The sequence below is a fragment of the Branchiostoma lanceolatum genome, chromosome 16 (assembly GCF_035083965.1).
Source record: "Branchiostoma lanceolatum isolate klBraLanc5 chromosome 16, klBraLanc5.hap2, whole genome shotgun sequence".
Taxonomy (NCBI): domain Eukaryota; kingdom Metazoa; phylum Chordata; class Leptocardii; order Amphioxiformes; family Branchiostomatidae; genus Branchiostoma; species Branchiostoma lanceolatum.
The window spans coordinates 2,755,661-2,768,806 of NC_089737.1; positions in this window are offsets into that span (position 1 = coordinate 2,755,661).

Sequence of the window (13,146 nt, forward strand, 5' to 3'; positions counted from 1 at the left end):
CGGTTAAGAGATTGATTTTTAGACCCGTGCCATTGGTCTATAATGCTTTAAGTATGGGGCGGGGGGCGAAACTTTGGTCAGCTATAACTCTGTAACCATGAATGAGAAAATAAAGTGATTTCATTTCCTCAAATACCCGCCAAGTGCCCTATCGTTTGAATGTAAAGTTTGAACATTCTGATAAAGAGATTGAATTTTAGACCGGAGCACTGAATTGGTCTATAATGCTTTATAAGTATGGGGTGGGGGGCGTAACTTTGGTCAGCTATTACTCCCTAACCATGAATGAGAAAGTAAAGTGATTTCATTTCCTCAAATACCCGCCAAGTGCCCTATCGTTTGAATGTAAAGTTTGAAAATTCCGGTCAAGAGATTGATTTTTAGACCCGTGCCATTGGTCTATAATGCTTTAAGTATGGGGCGGGGGGCGAAACTTTGGTCAGCTATAACTCTGTAACCATGAATGAGAAAATAAAGTGATTTCATTTCCTCAAATACCCGCCAAGTGCCCTATCGTTTGAATGTAAAGTTTGAACATTCTGATAAAGAGATTGAATTTTAGACCGGAGCACTGAATTGGTCTATAATGCTTTATAAGTATGGGGTGGGGGGCGTAACTTTGGTCAGCTATTACTTCCTAACCATGAATGAGAAAGTAAAGTGATTTCATTTCCTCAAATACCCGCCAAGTGCCCTATTGTTTGAATGTAAAGTTTGAACATTCTGATAAAGAGATTGAATTTTAGACCGGAGCACTGAATTGGTCTATAATGCTTTATAAGTATGGGGTGGGGGGCGTAACTTTGGTCAGCTATTACTCCCTAACCATGAATGAGAAAGTAAAGTGATTTCATTTCCTCAAATACCCGCCAAGTGCCCTATCGTTTGAATGTAAAGTTTGAACATTCTGATAAAGAGATTGAATTTTAGACCGGAGCACTGAATTGGTCTATAATGCTTTATAAGTATGGGGTGGGGGGCGTAACTTTGGTCAGCTATTACTTCCTAACCATGAATGAGAAAGTAAAGTGATTTCATTTCCTCAAATACCCGCCAAGTGCCCTATCGTTTGAATGTAAAGTTTGAACATTCTGATAAAGAGATTGAATTTTAGACCGGAGCACTGAATTGGTCTATAATGCTTTATAAGTATGGGGTGATGGGCGTAACTATGGTCAGCTATTACTCCATTACCATGAATGAGAAAGTAAAGTGATTTCATTTCCTCAAATACATCACAATGTTCAAACTTTACATTCAAACGATAGGGCACTTGGCGGGTATTTGAGGAAATGAAATCACTTTACTTTCTCATTCATGGTTAGGGAGTAATAGCTGACCAAAGTAACGCCCCCCACCCCATACTTATAAAGCATTATAGACCAATTCAGTGCTCCGGTAGTGCTCCGGTCTAAAATTCAATCTCTTTATCAGAATGTTCAAACTTTACATTCAAACGATAGGGCACTTGGCGGGTATTTGAGGAAATGAAATCACTTTACTTTCTCATTCATGGTTAGGAAGTAATAGCTGACCAAAGTTACGCCCCCCACCCCATACTTATAAAGCATTATAGACCAATTCAGTGCTCCGGTCTAAAATTCAATCTCTTTATCAGAATGTTCAAACTTTACATTCAAACGATAGGGCACTTGGCGGGTATTTGAGGAAATGAAATCACTTTACTTTCTCATTCATGGTTAGGGAGTAATAGCTGACCAAAGTTACGCCCCCCCACCCCATACTTATAAAGCATTATAGACCAATTCAGTGCTCCGGTAGTGCTCCGGTCTAAAATTCAATCTCTTTATCAGAATGTTCAAACTTTACATTCAAACGATAGGGCACTTGGCGGGTATTTGAGGAAATGAAATCACTTTACTTTCTCAGTCATGGTTAGGGAGTAATAGCTGACCAAAGTTACGCCCCCCACCCCATACTTATAAAGCATTATAGACCAATTCAGTGCTCCGGTCTAAAATTCAATCTCTTTATCAGAATGTTCAAACTTTACATTCAAACGATAGGGCACTTGGCGGGTATTTGAGGAAATGAAATCACTTTACTTTCTCAGTCATGGTTAGGGAGTAATAGCTGACCAAAGTTACGCCCCCCACCCCATACTTATAAAGCATTATAGACCAATTCAGTGCTCCGGTAGTGCTCCGGTCTAAAATTCAATCTCTTTATCAGAATGTTCAAACTTTACATTCAAACGATAGGGCACTTGGCGGGTATTTGAGGAAATGAAATCACTTTACTTTCTCATTCATGGTTAGGAAGTAATAGCTGACCAAAGTTACGCCCCCCACTTCATACTTATAAAGCATTATAGACCAATTCAGTGCTCCGGTCTAAAATTCAATCTCTTTATCAGAATGTTCAAACTTTACATTCAAACGACAGGGCACTTGGCGGGTATTTGAGGAAATGAAATCACTTTACTTTCTCATTCATGGTTAGGGAGTAATAGCTGACCAAAGTAACGCCCCCCACCCCATACTTATAAAGCATTATAGACCAATTCAGTGCTCCGGTCTAAAATTCAATCTCTTTATCAGAATGTTCAAACTTTACATTCAAACGATAGGGCACTTGGCGGGTATTTGAGGAAATGAAATCACTTTACTTTCTCATTCATGGTTAGGAAGTAATAGCTGACCAAAGTTACGCCCCCCACCCCATACTTATAAAGCATTATAGACCAATTCAGTGCTCCGGTCTAAAATTCAATCTCTTTATCAGAATGTTCAAACTTTACATTCAAACGATAGGGCACTTGGCGGGTATTTGAGGAAATGAAATCACTTTACTTTCTCATTCATGGTTAGGGAGTAATAGCTGACCAAAGTTACGCCCCCCACCCCATACTTATAAAGCATTATAGACCAATTCAGTGCTCCGGTCTAAAATTCAATCTCTTTATCAGAATGTTCAAACTTTACATTCAAACGATAGGGCACTTGGCGGGTATTTGAGGAAATGAAATCACTTTACTTTCTCATTCATGGTTAGGAAGTAATAGCTGACCAAAGTTACGCCCCCCACCCCATACTTATAAAGCATTATAGACCAATTCAGTGCTCCGGTCTAAAATTCAATCTCTTTATCAGAATGTTCAAACTTTACATTCAAACGATAGGGCACTTGGCGGGTATTTGAGGAAATGAAATCACTTTACTTTCTCATTCATGGTTAGGAAGTAATAGCTGACCAAAGTTACGCCCCCCACTCCATACTTATAAAGCATTATAGACCAATTCAGTGCTCCGGTCTAAAATTCAATCTCTTTATCAGAATGTTCAAACTTTACATTCAAACAACAGGGCGCTTGGCGGGTATTTGAGGAAATGAAATCACTTTACTTTCTCATTCATGGTTAGGGAGTAATAGCTGACCAAAGTTACGCCCCCCACCCCATACTTATAAAGCATTATAGACCAATTCAGTGCTCCGGTCTAAAATTCAATCTCTTTATCAGAATGTTCAAACTTTACATTCAAACGATAGGGCACTTGGCGGGTATTTGAGGAAATGAAATCACTTTACTTTCTCATTCATGGTTAGGGAGTAATAGCTGACCAAAGTTACGCCCCCCACCCCATACTTATAAAGCATTATAGACCAATTCAGTGCTCCGGTAGTGCTTCGGTCTAAAATTCAATCTCTTTATCAGAATGTTCAAACTTTACATTCAAACGATAGGGCACTTGGCGGGTATTTGAGGAAATGAAATCACTTTACTTTCTCATTCATGGTTAGGAAGTAATAGCTGACCAAAGTTACGCCCCCCACCCCATACTTATAAAGCATTATAGACCAATTCAGTGCTCCGGTCTAAAATTCAATCTCTTTATCAGAATGTTCAAACTTTACATTCAAACGATAGAGCACTTGGCGGGTATTTGAGGAAATGAAATCACTTTACTTTCTCAGTCATGGTTAGGGAGTAATAGCTGACCAAAGTTACGCCCCCCACCCCATACTTATAAAGCATTATAGACCAATTCAGTGCTCCGGTCTAAAATTCAATCTCTTTATCAGAATGTTCAAACTTTACATACAAACGATAGGGCACTTGGTGGGTATTTGAGGAAATGAAATCACTTTACTTTCTCATTCATGGTTAGGAAGTAATAGCTGACCAAAGTTACGCCCCCCACCCCATACTTATAAAGCATTATAGACCAATTCAGTGCTCCGGTCTAAAATTCAATCTCTTTATCAGAATGTTCAAACTTTACATTCAAACGATAGGGCACTTGGCGGGTATTTGAGGAAATGAAATCACTTTACTTTCTCATTCATGGTTAGGGAGTAATAGCTGACCAAAGTTACGCCCCCCACCCCATACTTATAAAGCATTATAGACCAATTCAGTGCTCCGGTCTAAAATTCAATCTCTTTATCAGAATGTTCAAACTTTACATTCAAACGATAGGGCACTTGGCGGGTATTTGAGGAAATGAAATCACTTTACTTTCTCATTCATGGTTAGGGAGTAATAGCTGACCAAAGTTACGCCCCCCACCCCATACTTATAAAGCATTATAGACCAATTCAGTGCTCCGGTAGTGCTTCGGTCTAAAATTCAATCTCTTTATCAGAATGTTCAAACTTTACATTCAAACGATAGGGCACTTGGCGGGTATTTGAGGAAATGAAATCACTTTACTTTCTCATTCATGGTTAGGGAGTAATAGCTGACCAAAGTTACGCCCCCCCACCCCATACTTATAAAGCATTATAGACCAATTCAGTGCTCCGGTCTAAAATTCAATCTCTTTATCAGAATGTTCAAACTTTACATTCAAACGATAGGGCACTTGGCGGGTATTTGAGGAAATGAAATCACTTTACTTTCTCATTCATGGTTAGGAAGTAATAGCTGACCAAAGTTACGCCCCCCACCCCATACTTATAAAGCATTATAGACCAATTCAGTGCTCCGGTCTAAAATTCAATCTCTTTATCAGAATGTTCAAACTTTACATTCAAACGATAGGGCACTTGGCGGGTATTTGAGGAAATGAAATCACTTTACTTTCTCAGTCATGGTTAGGGAGTAATAGCTGACCAAAGTTACGCCCCCCACCCCATACTTATAAAGCATTATAGACCAATTCAGTGCTCCGGTCTAAAATTCAATCTCTTTATCAGAATGTTCAAACTTTACATACAAACGATAGGGCACTTGGTGGGTATTTGAGGAAATGAAATCACTTTACTTTCTCATTCATGGTTAGGAAGTAATAGCTGACCAAAGTTACGCCCCCCACCCCATACTTATAAAGCATTATAGACCAATTCAGTGCTCCGGTCTAAAATTCAATCTCTTTATCAGAATGTTCAAACTTTACATTCAAACGATAGGGCACTTGGCGGGTATTTGAGGAAATGAAATCACTTTACTTTCTCATTCATGGTTAGGAAGTAATAGCTGACCAAAGTTACGCCCCCCACCCCATACTTATAAAGCATTATAGACCAATTCAGTGCTCCGGTCTAAAATTCAATCTTTTTATCAGAATGTTCAAACTTTACATTCAAACGATAGGGCACTTGGCGGGTATTTGAGGAAATGAAATCACTTTACTTTCTCATTCATGGTTAGGAAGTAATAGCTGACCAAAGTTACGCCCCCCACCCCATACTTATAAAGCATTATAGACCAATTCAGTGCTCCGGTCTAAAATTCAATCTCTTTATCAGAATGTTCAAACTTTACATTCAAACGATAGGGCACTTGGCGGGTATTTGAGGAAATGAAATCACTTTACTTTCTCATTCATGGTTAGGGAGTAATAGCTGACCAAAGTTACGCCCCCCCACCCCATACTTATAAAGCATTATAGACCAATTCAGTGCTCCGGTCTAAAATTCAATCTCTTTATCAGAATGTTTAAACTTTACATTCAAACGATAGGGCACTTGGCGGGTATTTGAGGAAATGAAATCACTTTACTTTCTCATTCATGGTTAGGAAGTAATAGCTGACCAAAGTTACGCCCCCCACCCCATACTTATAAAGCATTATAGACCAATTCAGTGCTCCGGTCTAAAATTCAATCTCTTTATCAGAATGTTCAAACTTTACATTCAAACGATAGGGCACTTGGCGGGTATTTGAGGAAATGAAATCACTTTACTTTCTCATTCATGGTTAGGGAGTAATAGCTGACCAAAGTTACGCCCCCCACCCCATACTTATAAAGCATTATAGACCAATTCAGTGCTCCGGTCTAAAATTCAATCTCTTTATCAGAATGTTCAAACTTTACATTCAAACGATAGGGCACTTGGCGGGTATTTGAGGAAATGAAATCACTTTACTTTCTCATTCATGGTTAGGGAGTAATAGCTGACCAAAGTAACGCCCCACACCCCATACTTATAAAGCATTATAGACCAATATAGTGCTCCGGTCTAAAATTCAATCTCTTTATCAGAATGTTCAAACTTTACATTCAAACGATAGGGCACTTGGCGGGTATTTGAGGAAATGAAATCACTTTACTTTCTCATTTATGGTTAGGGAGTAATAGCTGACCAAAGTTACGCCCCCCACCCCATACTTATAAAGCATTATAGACCAATCAGTGCTCCGGTCTAAAATTCAATCTCTTTATCAGAATGTTCAAACTTTACATTCAAACGATAGGGCACTTGGCGGGTATTTGAGGAAATGAAATCACTTTACTTTCTCAGTCATGGTTAGGGAGTAATAGCTGACCAAAGTTACGTCCCCCACCCCATACTTATAAAGCATTATAGACCAATTCAGTGCTCCGGTCTAAAATTCAATCTCTTTATCAGAATGTTCAAACTTTACATTCAAACGATAAGGCACTTGGCGGGTATTTGAGGAAATGAAATAACTTTACTTTCTCATTCATGGTTAGGAAGTAATAGCTGACCAAAGTTACGCCCCCCACCCCATACTTATAAAGCATTATAGACCAATTCAGTGCTCCGGTCTAAAATTCAATCTCTTTATCAGAATGTTCAAACTTTACATTCAAACGATAAGGCACTTGGCGGGTATTTGAGGAAATGAAATCACTTTACTTTCTCATTCATGGTTAGGAAGTAATAGCTGACCAAAGTTACGCCCCCCACCCCATACTTATAAAGCATTATAGACCAATTCAGTGCTCCGGTCTAAAATTCAATCTCTTTATCAGAATGTTCAAACTTTACATTCAAACGATAGGGCACTTGGCGGGTATTTGAGGAAATGAAATCACTTTACTTTCTCATTCATGGTTAGGAAGTAATAGCTGACCAAAGTTACGCCCCCCACCCCATACTTATAAAGCATTATAGACCAATTCAGTGCTCCGGTCTAAAATTCAATCTCTTTATCAGAATGTTCAAACTTTACATTCAAACGATAGGGCACTTGGCGGGTATTTGAGGAAATGAAATCACTTTACTTTCTCATTCATGGTTAGGGAGTAATAGCTGACCAAAGTTACGCCCCCAACCCCATACTTATAAAGCATTATAGACCAATTCAGTGCTCCGGTCTAAAATTCAATCTCTTTATCAGAATGTTCAAACTTTACATTCAAACGATAGGGCACTTGGCGGGTATTTGAGGAAATGAAATCACTTTACTTTCTCATTCATGGTTAGGAAGTAATAGCTGACCAAAGTTACGCCCCCCACCCCATACTTATAAAGCATTATAGACCAATTCAGTGCTCCGGTCTAAAATTCAATCTCTTTATCAGAATGTTCAAACTTTACATTCAAACGATAGGGCACTTGGCGGGTATTTGAGGAAATGAAATCACTTTACTTTCTCATTCATGGTTAGGAAGTAATAGCTGACCAAAGTTACGCCCCCCACCCCATACTTATAAAGCATTATAGACCAATTCAGTGCTCCGGTCTAAAATTCAATCTCTTTATCAGAATGTTCAAACTTTACATTCAAACGATAGGGCACTTGGCGGGTATTTGAGGAAATGAAATCACTTTACTTTCTCATTCATGGTTAGGGAGTAATAGCTGACCAAAGTTACGCCCCCCACCCCATACTTATAAAGCATTATAGACCAATTCAGTGCTCCGGTCTGAAATTCAATCTCTTTATCAGAATGTTCAAACTTTACATACAAACGATAGGGCACTTGGTGGGTATTTGAGGAAATGAAATCACTTTACTTTCTCATTCATGGTTAGGAAGTAATAGCTGACCAAAGTTACGCCCCCCACCCCATACTTATAAAGCATTATAGACCAATTCAGTGCTCCGGTCTAAAATTCAATCTCTTTATCAGAATGTTCAAACTTTACATTCAAACGATAGGGCACTTGGCGGGTATTTGAGGAAATGAAATCACTTTACTTTCTCATTCATGGTTAGGGAGTAATAGCTGACCAAAGTTACGCCCCCCACCCCATACTTATAAAGCATTATAGACCAATTCAGTGCTCCGGTCTAAAATTCAATCTCTTTATCAGAATGTTCAAACTTTACATTCAAACGATAGGGCACTTGGCGGGTATTTGAGGAAATGAAATCACTTAACTTTCTCATTCATGGTTAGGGAGTAATAGCTGACCAAAGTTACGCCCCCCACCCCATACTTATAAAGCATTATAGACCAATTCAGTGCTCCGGTCTAAAATTCAATCTCTTTATCAGAATGTTCAAACTTTACATTCAAACGATAGGGCACTTGGCGGGTATTTGAGGAAATGAAATCACTTTACTTTCTCATTCATGGTTAGGGAGTAATAGCTGACCAAAGTTACGCCCCCCACCCCATACTTATAAAGCATTATAGACCAATTCAGTGCTCCGGTAGTGCTCCGGTCTAAAATTCAATCTCTTTATCAGAATGTTCAAACTTTACATTCAAACGATAGGGCACTTGGCGGGTATTTGAGGAAATGAAATCACTTTACTTTCTCATTCATGGTTAGGGAGTAATAGCTGACCAAAGTTACGCCCCCCACCCCATACTTATAAAGCATTATAGACCAATTCAGTGCTCCGGTCTAAAATTCAATCTCTTTATCAGAATGTTCAAACTTTACATTCAAACGATAGGGCACTTGGCGGGTATTTGAGGAAATGAAATCACTTTACTTTCTCATTCATGGTTAGGAAGTAATAGCTGACCAAAGTTACGCCCCCCACCCCATACTTATAAAGCATTATAGACCAATTCAGTGCTCCGGTCTAGAATTCAATCTCTTTATCAGAATGTTCAAACTTTACATTCAAACGATAGGGCACTTGGCGGGTATTTGAGGAAATGAAATCACTTTACTTTCTCAGTCATGGTTAGGGAGTAATAGCTGACCAAAGTTACGCCCCCCACCCCATACTTATAAAGCATTATAGACCAATTCAGTGCTCCGGTCTAAAATTCAATCTCTTTATCAGAATGTTCAAACTTTACATTCAAACGATAGGGCACTTGGTGGGTATTTGAGGAAATGAAATCACTTTACTTTCTCATTCATGGTTAGGAAGTAATAGCTGACCAAAGTTACGCCCCCCACCCCATACTTATAAAGCATTATAGACCAATTCAGTGCTCCGGTCTAAAATTCAATCTCTTTATCAGAATGTTCAAACTTTACATTCAAACGATAGGGCACTTGGCGGGTATTTGAGGAAATGAAATCACTTTACTTTCTCATTCATGGTTAGGAAGTAATAGCTGACCAAAGTTACGCCCCCCACCCCATACTTATAAAGCATTATAGACCAATTCAGTGCTCCGGTCTAAAATTCAATCTTTTTATCAGAATGTTCAAACTTTACATTCAAACGATAGGGCACTTGGCGGGTATTTGAGGAAATGAAATCACTTTACTTTCTCATTCATGGTTAGGAAGTAATAGCTGACCAAAGTTACGCCCCCCACCCCATACTTATAAAGCATTATAGACCAATTCAGTGCTCCGGTCTAAAATTCAATCTCTTTATCAGAATGTTCAAACTTTACATTCAAACGATAGGGCACTTGGCGGGTATTTGAGGAAATGAAATCACTTTACTTTCTCATTCATGGTTAGGGAGTAATAGCTGACCAAAGTTACGCCCCCCCACCCCATACTTATAAAGCATTATAGACCAATTCAGTGCTCCGGTCTAAAATTCAATCTCTTTATCAGAATGTTCAAACTTTACATTCAAACGATAGGGCACTTGGCGGGTATTTGAGGAAATGAAATCACTTTACTTTCTCATTCATGGTTAGGAAGTAATAGCTGACCAAAGTTACGCCCCCCACCCCATACTTATAAAGCATTATAGACCAATTCAGTGCTCCGGTCTAAAATTCAATCTCTTTATCAGAATGTTCAAACTTTACATACAAACGATAGGGCACTTGGCGGGTATTTGAGGAAATGAAATCACTTAACTTTCTCATTCATGGTTAGGGAGTAATAGCTGACCAAAGTTACGCCCCCCACCCCATACTTATAAAGCATTATAGACCAATTCAGTGCTCCGGTCTAAAATTCAATCTCTTTATCAGAATGTTCAAACTTTACATTCAAACGATAGGGCACTTGGCGGGTATTTGAGGAAATGAAATCACTTTACTTTCTCATTCATGGTTAGGGAGTAATAGCTGACCAAAGTTACGCCCCCCACCCCATACTTATAAAGCATTATAGACCAATTCAGTGCTCCGGTCTGAAATTCAATCTCTTTATCAGAATGTTCAAACTTTACATACAAACGATAGGGCACTTGGTGGGTATTTGAGGAAATGAAATCACTTTACTTTCTCAGTCATGGTTAGGGAGTAATAGCTGACCAAAGTTACGCCCCCCACCCCATACTTATAAAGCATTATAGACCAATTCAGTGCTCCGGTCTAAAATTCAATCTCTTTATCAGAATGTTCAAACTTTACATTCAAACGATAAGGCACTTGGCGGGTATTTGAGGAAATGAAATAACTTTACTTTCTCATTCATGGTTAGGGAGTAATAGCTGACCAAAGTTACGCCCCCCACCCCATACTTATAAAGCATTATAGACCAATTCAGTGCTCCGGTTAAAATTCAATCTCTTTATAAGAATGTTCAAACTTTACATTCAAACGATAGGGCACTTGGCGGGTATTTGAGGAAATGAAATCACTTTACTTTCTCAGTCATGGTTAGGGAGTAATAGCTGACCAAAGTTACGCCCCCCACCCCATACTTATAAAGCATTATAGACCAATTCAGTGCTCCGGTCTAAAATTCAATCTCTTTATCAGAATGTTCAAACTTTACATTCAAACGATAAGGCACTTGGCGGGTATTTGAGGAAATGAAATCACTTTACTTTCTCATTCATGGTTAGGAAGTAATAGCTGACCAAAGTTACGCCCCCCACCCCATACTTATAAAGCATCATAGACCAATTCAGTGCTCCGGTCTAAAATTCAATCTCTTTATCAGAATGTTCAAACTTTACATTCAAACGATAGGCCACTTGGCGGGTATTTGAGGAAATGAAATCACTTTACTTTTTCATTCATGGTTAGGGAGTAATAGCTGACCAAAGTTACGCCCCCCACCCCATACTTATAAAGCATTATAGACCAATTCAGTGCTCCGGTCTAAAATTCAATCTCTTTATCAGAATGTTCAAACTTTACATTCAAACGATAGGGCACTTGGCGGGTATTTGAGGAAATGAAATCACTTTACTTTCTCATTCATGGTTAGGAAGTAATAGCTGACCAAAGTTACGCCCCCCACCCCATACTTATAAAGCATTATAGACCAATTCAGTGCTCCGGTCTAAAATTCAATCTCTTTATCAGAATGTTCAAACTTTACATTCAAACGATAGGGCACTTGGCGGGTATTTGAGGAAATGAAATCACTTTACTTTCTCATTCATGGTTAGGGAGTAATAGCTGACCAAAGTTACGCCCCCCACCCCATACTTATAAAGCATTATAGACCAATTCAGTGCTCCGGTCTAAAATTCAAACTCTTTATCAGAATGTTCAAACTTTACATTCAAACGATAGGGCACTTGGCGGGTATTTGAGGAAATGAAATCACTTTACTTTCTCATTCATGGTTAGGAAGTAATAGCTGACCAAAGTTACGCCCCCCACCCCATACTTATAAAGCATTATAGACCAATTCAGTGCTCCGGTCTAAAATTCAATCTCTTTATCAGAATGTTCAAACTTTACATTCAAACGATAGGGCACTTGGCGGGTATTTGAGGAAATGAAATCACTTTACTTTCTCATTCATGGTTAGGGAGTAATAGCTGACCAAAGTTACGCCCCCCACCCCATACTTATAAAGCATTATAGACCAATTCAGTGCTCCGGTCTAAAATTCAAACTCTTTATCAGAATGTTCAAACTTTACATTCAAACGATAGGGCACTTGGCGGGTATTTGAGGAAATGAAATAACTTTACTTTCTCATTCATGGTTAGGAAGTAATAGCTGACCAAAGTTACGCCCCCCACCCCATACTTATAAAGCATTATAGACCAATTCAGTGCTCCGGTCTAAAATTCAATCTCTTTATCAGAATGTTCAAACTTTACATTCAAACGATAGGGCACTTGGCGGGTATTTGAGGAAATGAAATCACTTTACTTTCTCATTCATGGTTAGGAAGTAATAGCTGACCAAAGTTACGCCCCCCACCCCATACTTATAAAGCATTATAGACCAATTCAGTGCTCCGGTCTAAAATTCAATCTCTTTATCAGAATGTTCAAAATTTACATTCAAACGATAGGGCACTTGGCGGGTATTTGAGGAAATGAAATCACTTTACTTTCTCATTCATGGTTAGGAAGTAATAGCTGACCAAAGTTACGCCCCCCACCCCATACTTATAAAGCATCATAGACCAATTCAGTGCTCCGGTCTAAAATTCAATCTCTTTATCAGAATGTTCAAACTTTACATTCAAACGATAGGGCACTTGGCGGGTATTTGAGGAAATGAAATCACTTTACTTTCTCATTCATGGTTAGGGAGTAATAGCTGACCAAAGTTACGCCCCCCACCCCATACTTATAAAGCATTATAGACCAATTCAGTGCTCCGGTCTAAAATTCAATCTCTTTATCAGAATGTTCAAACTTTACATTCAAACGATAGGGCACTTGGCGGGTATTTGAGGAAATGAAATCAC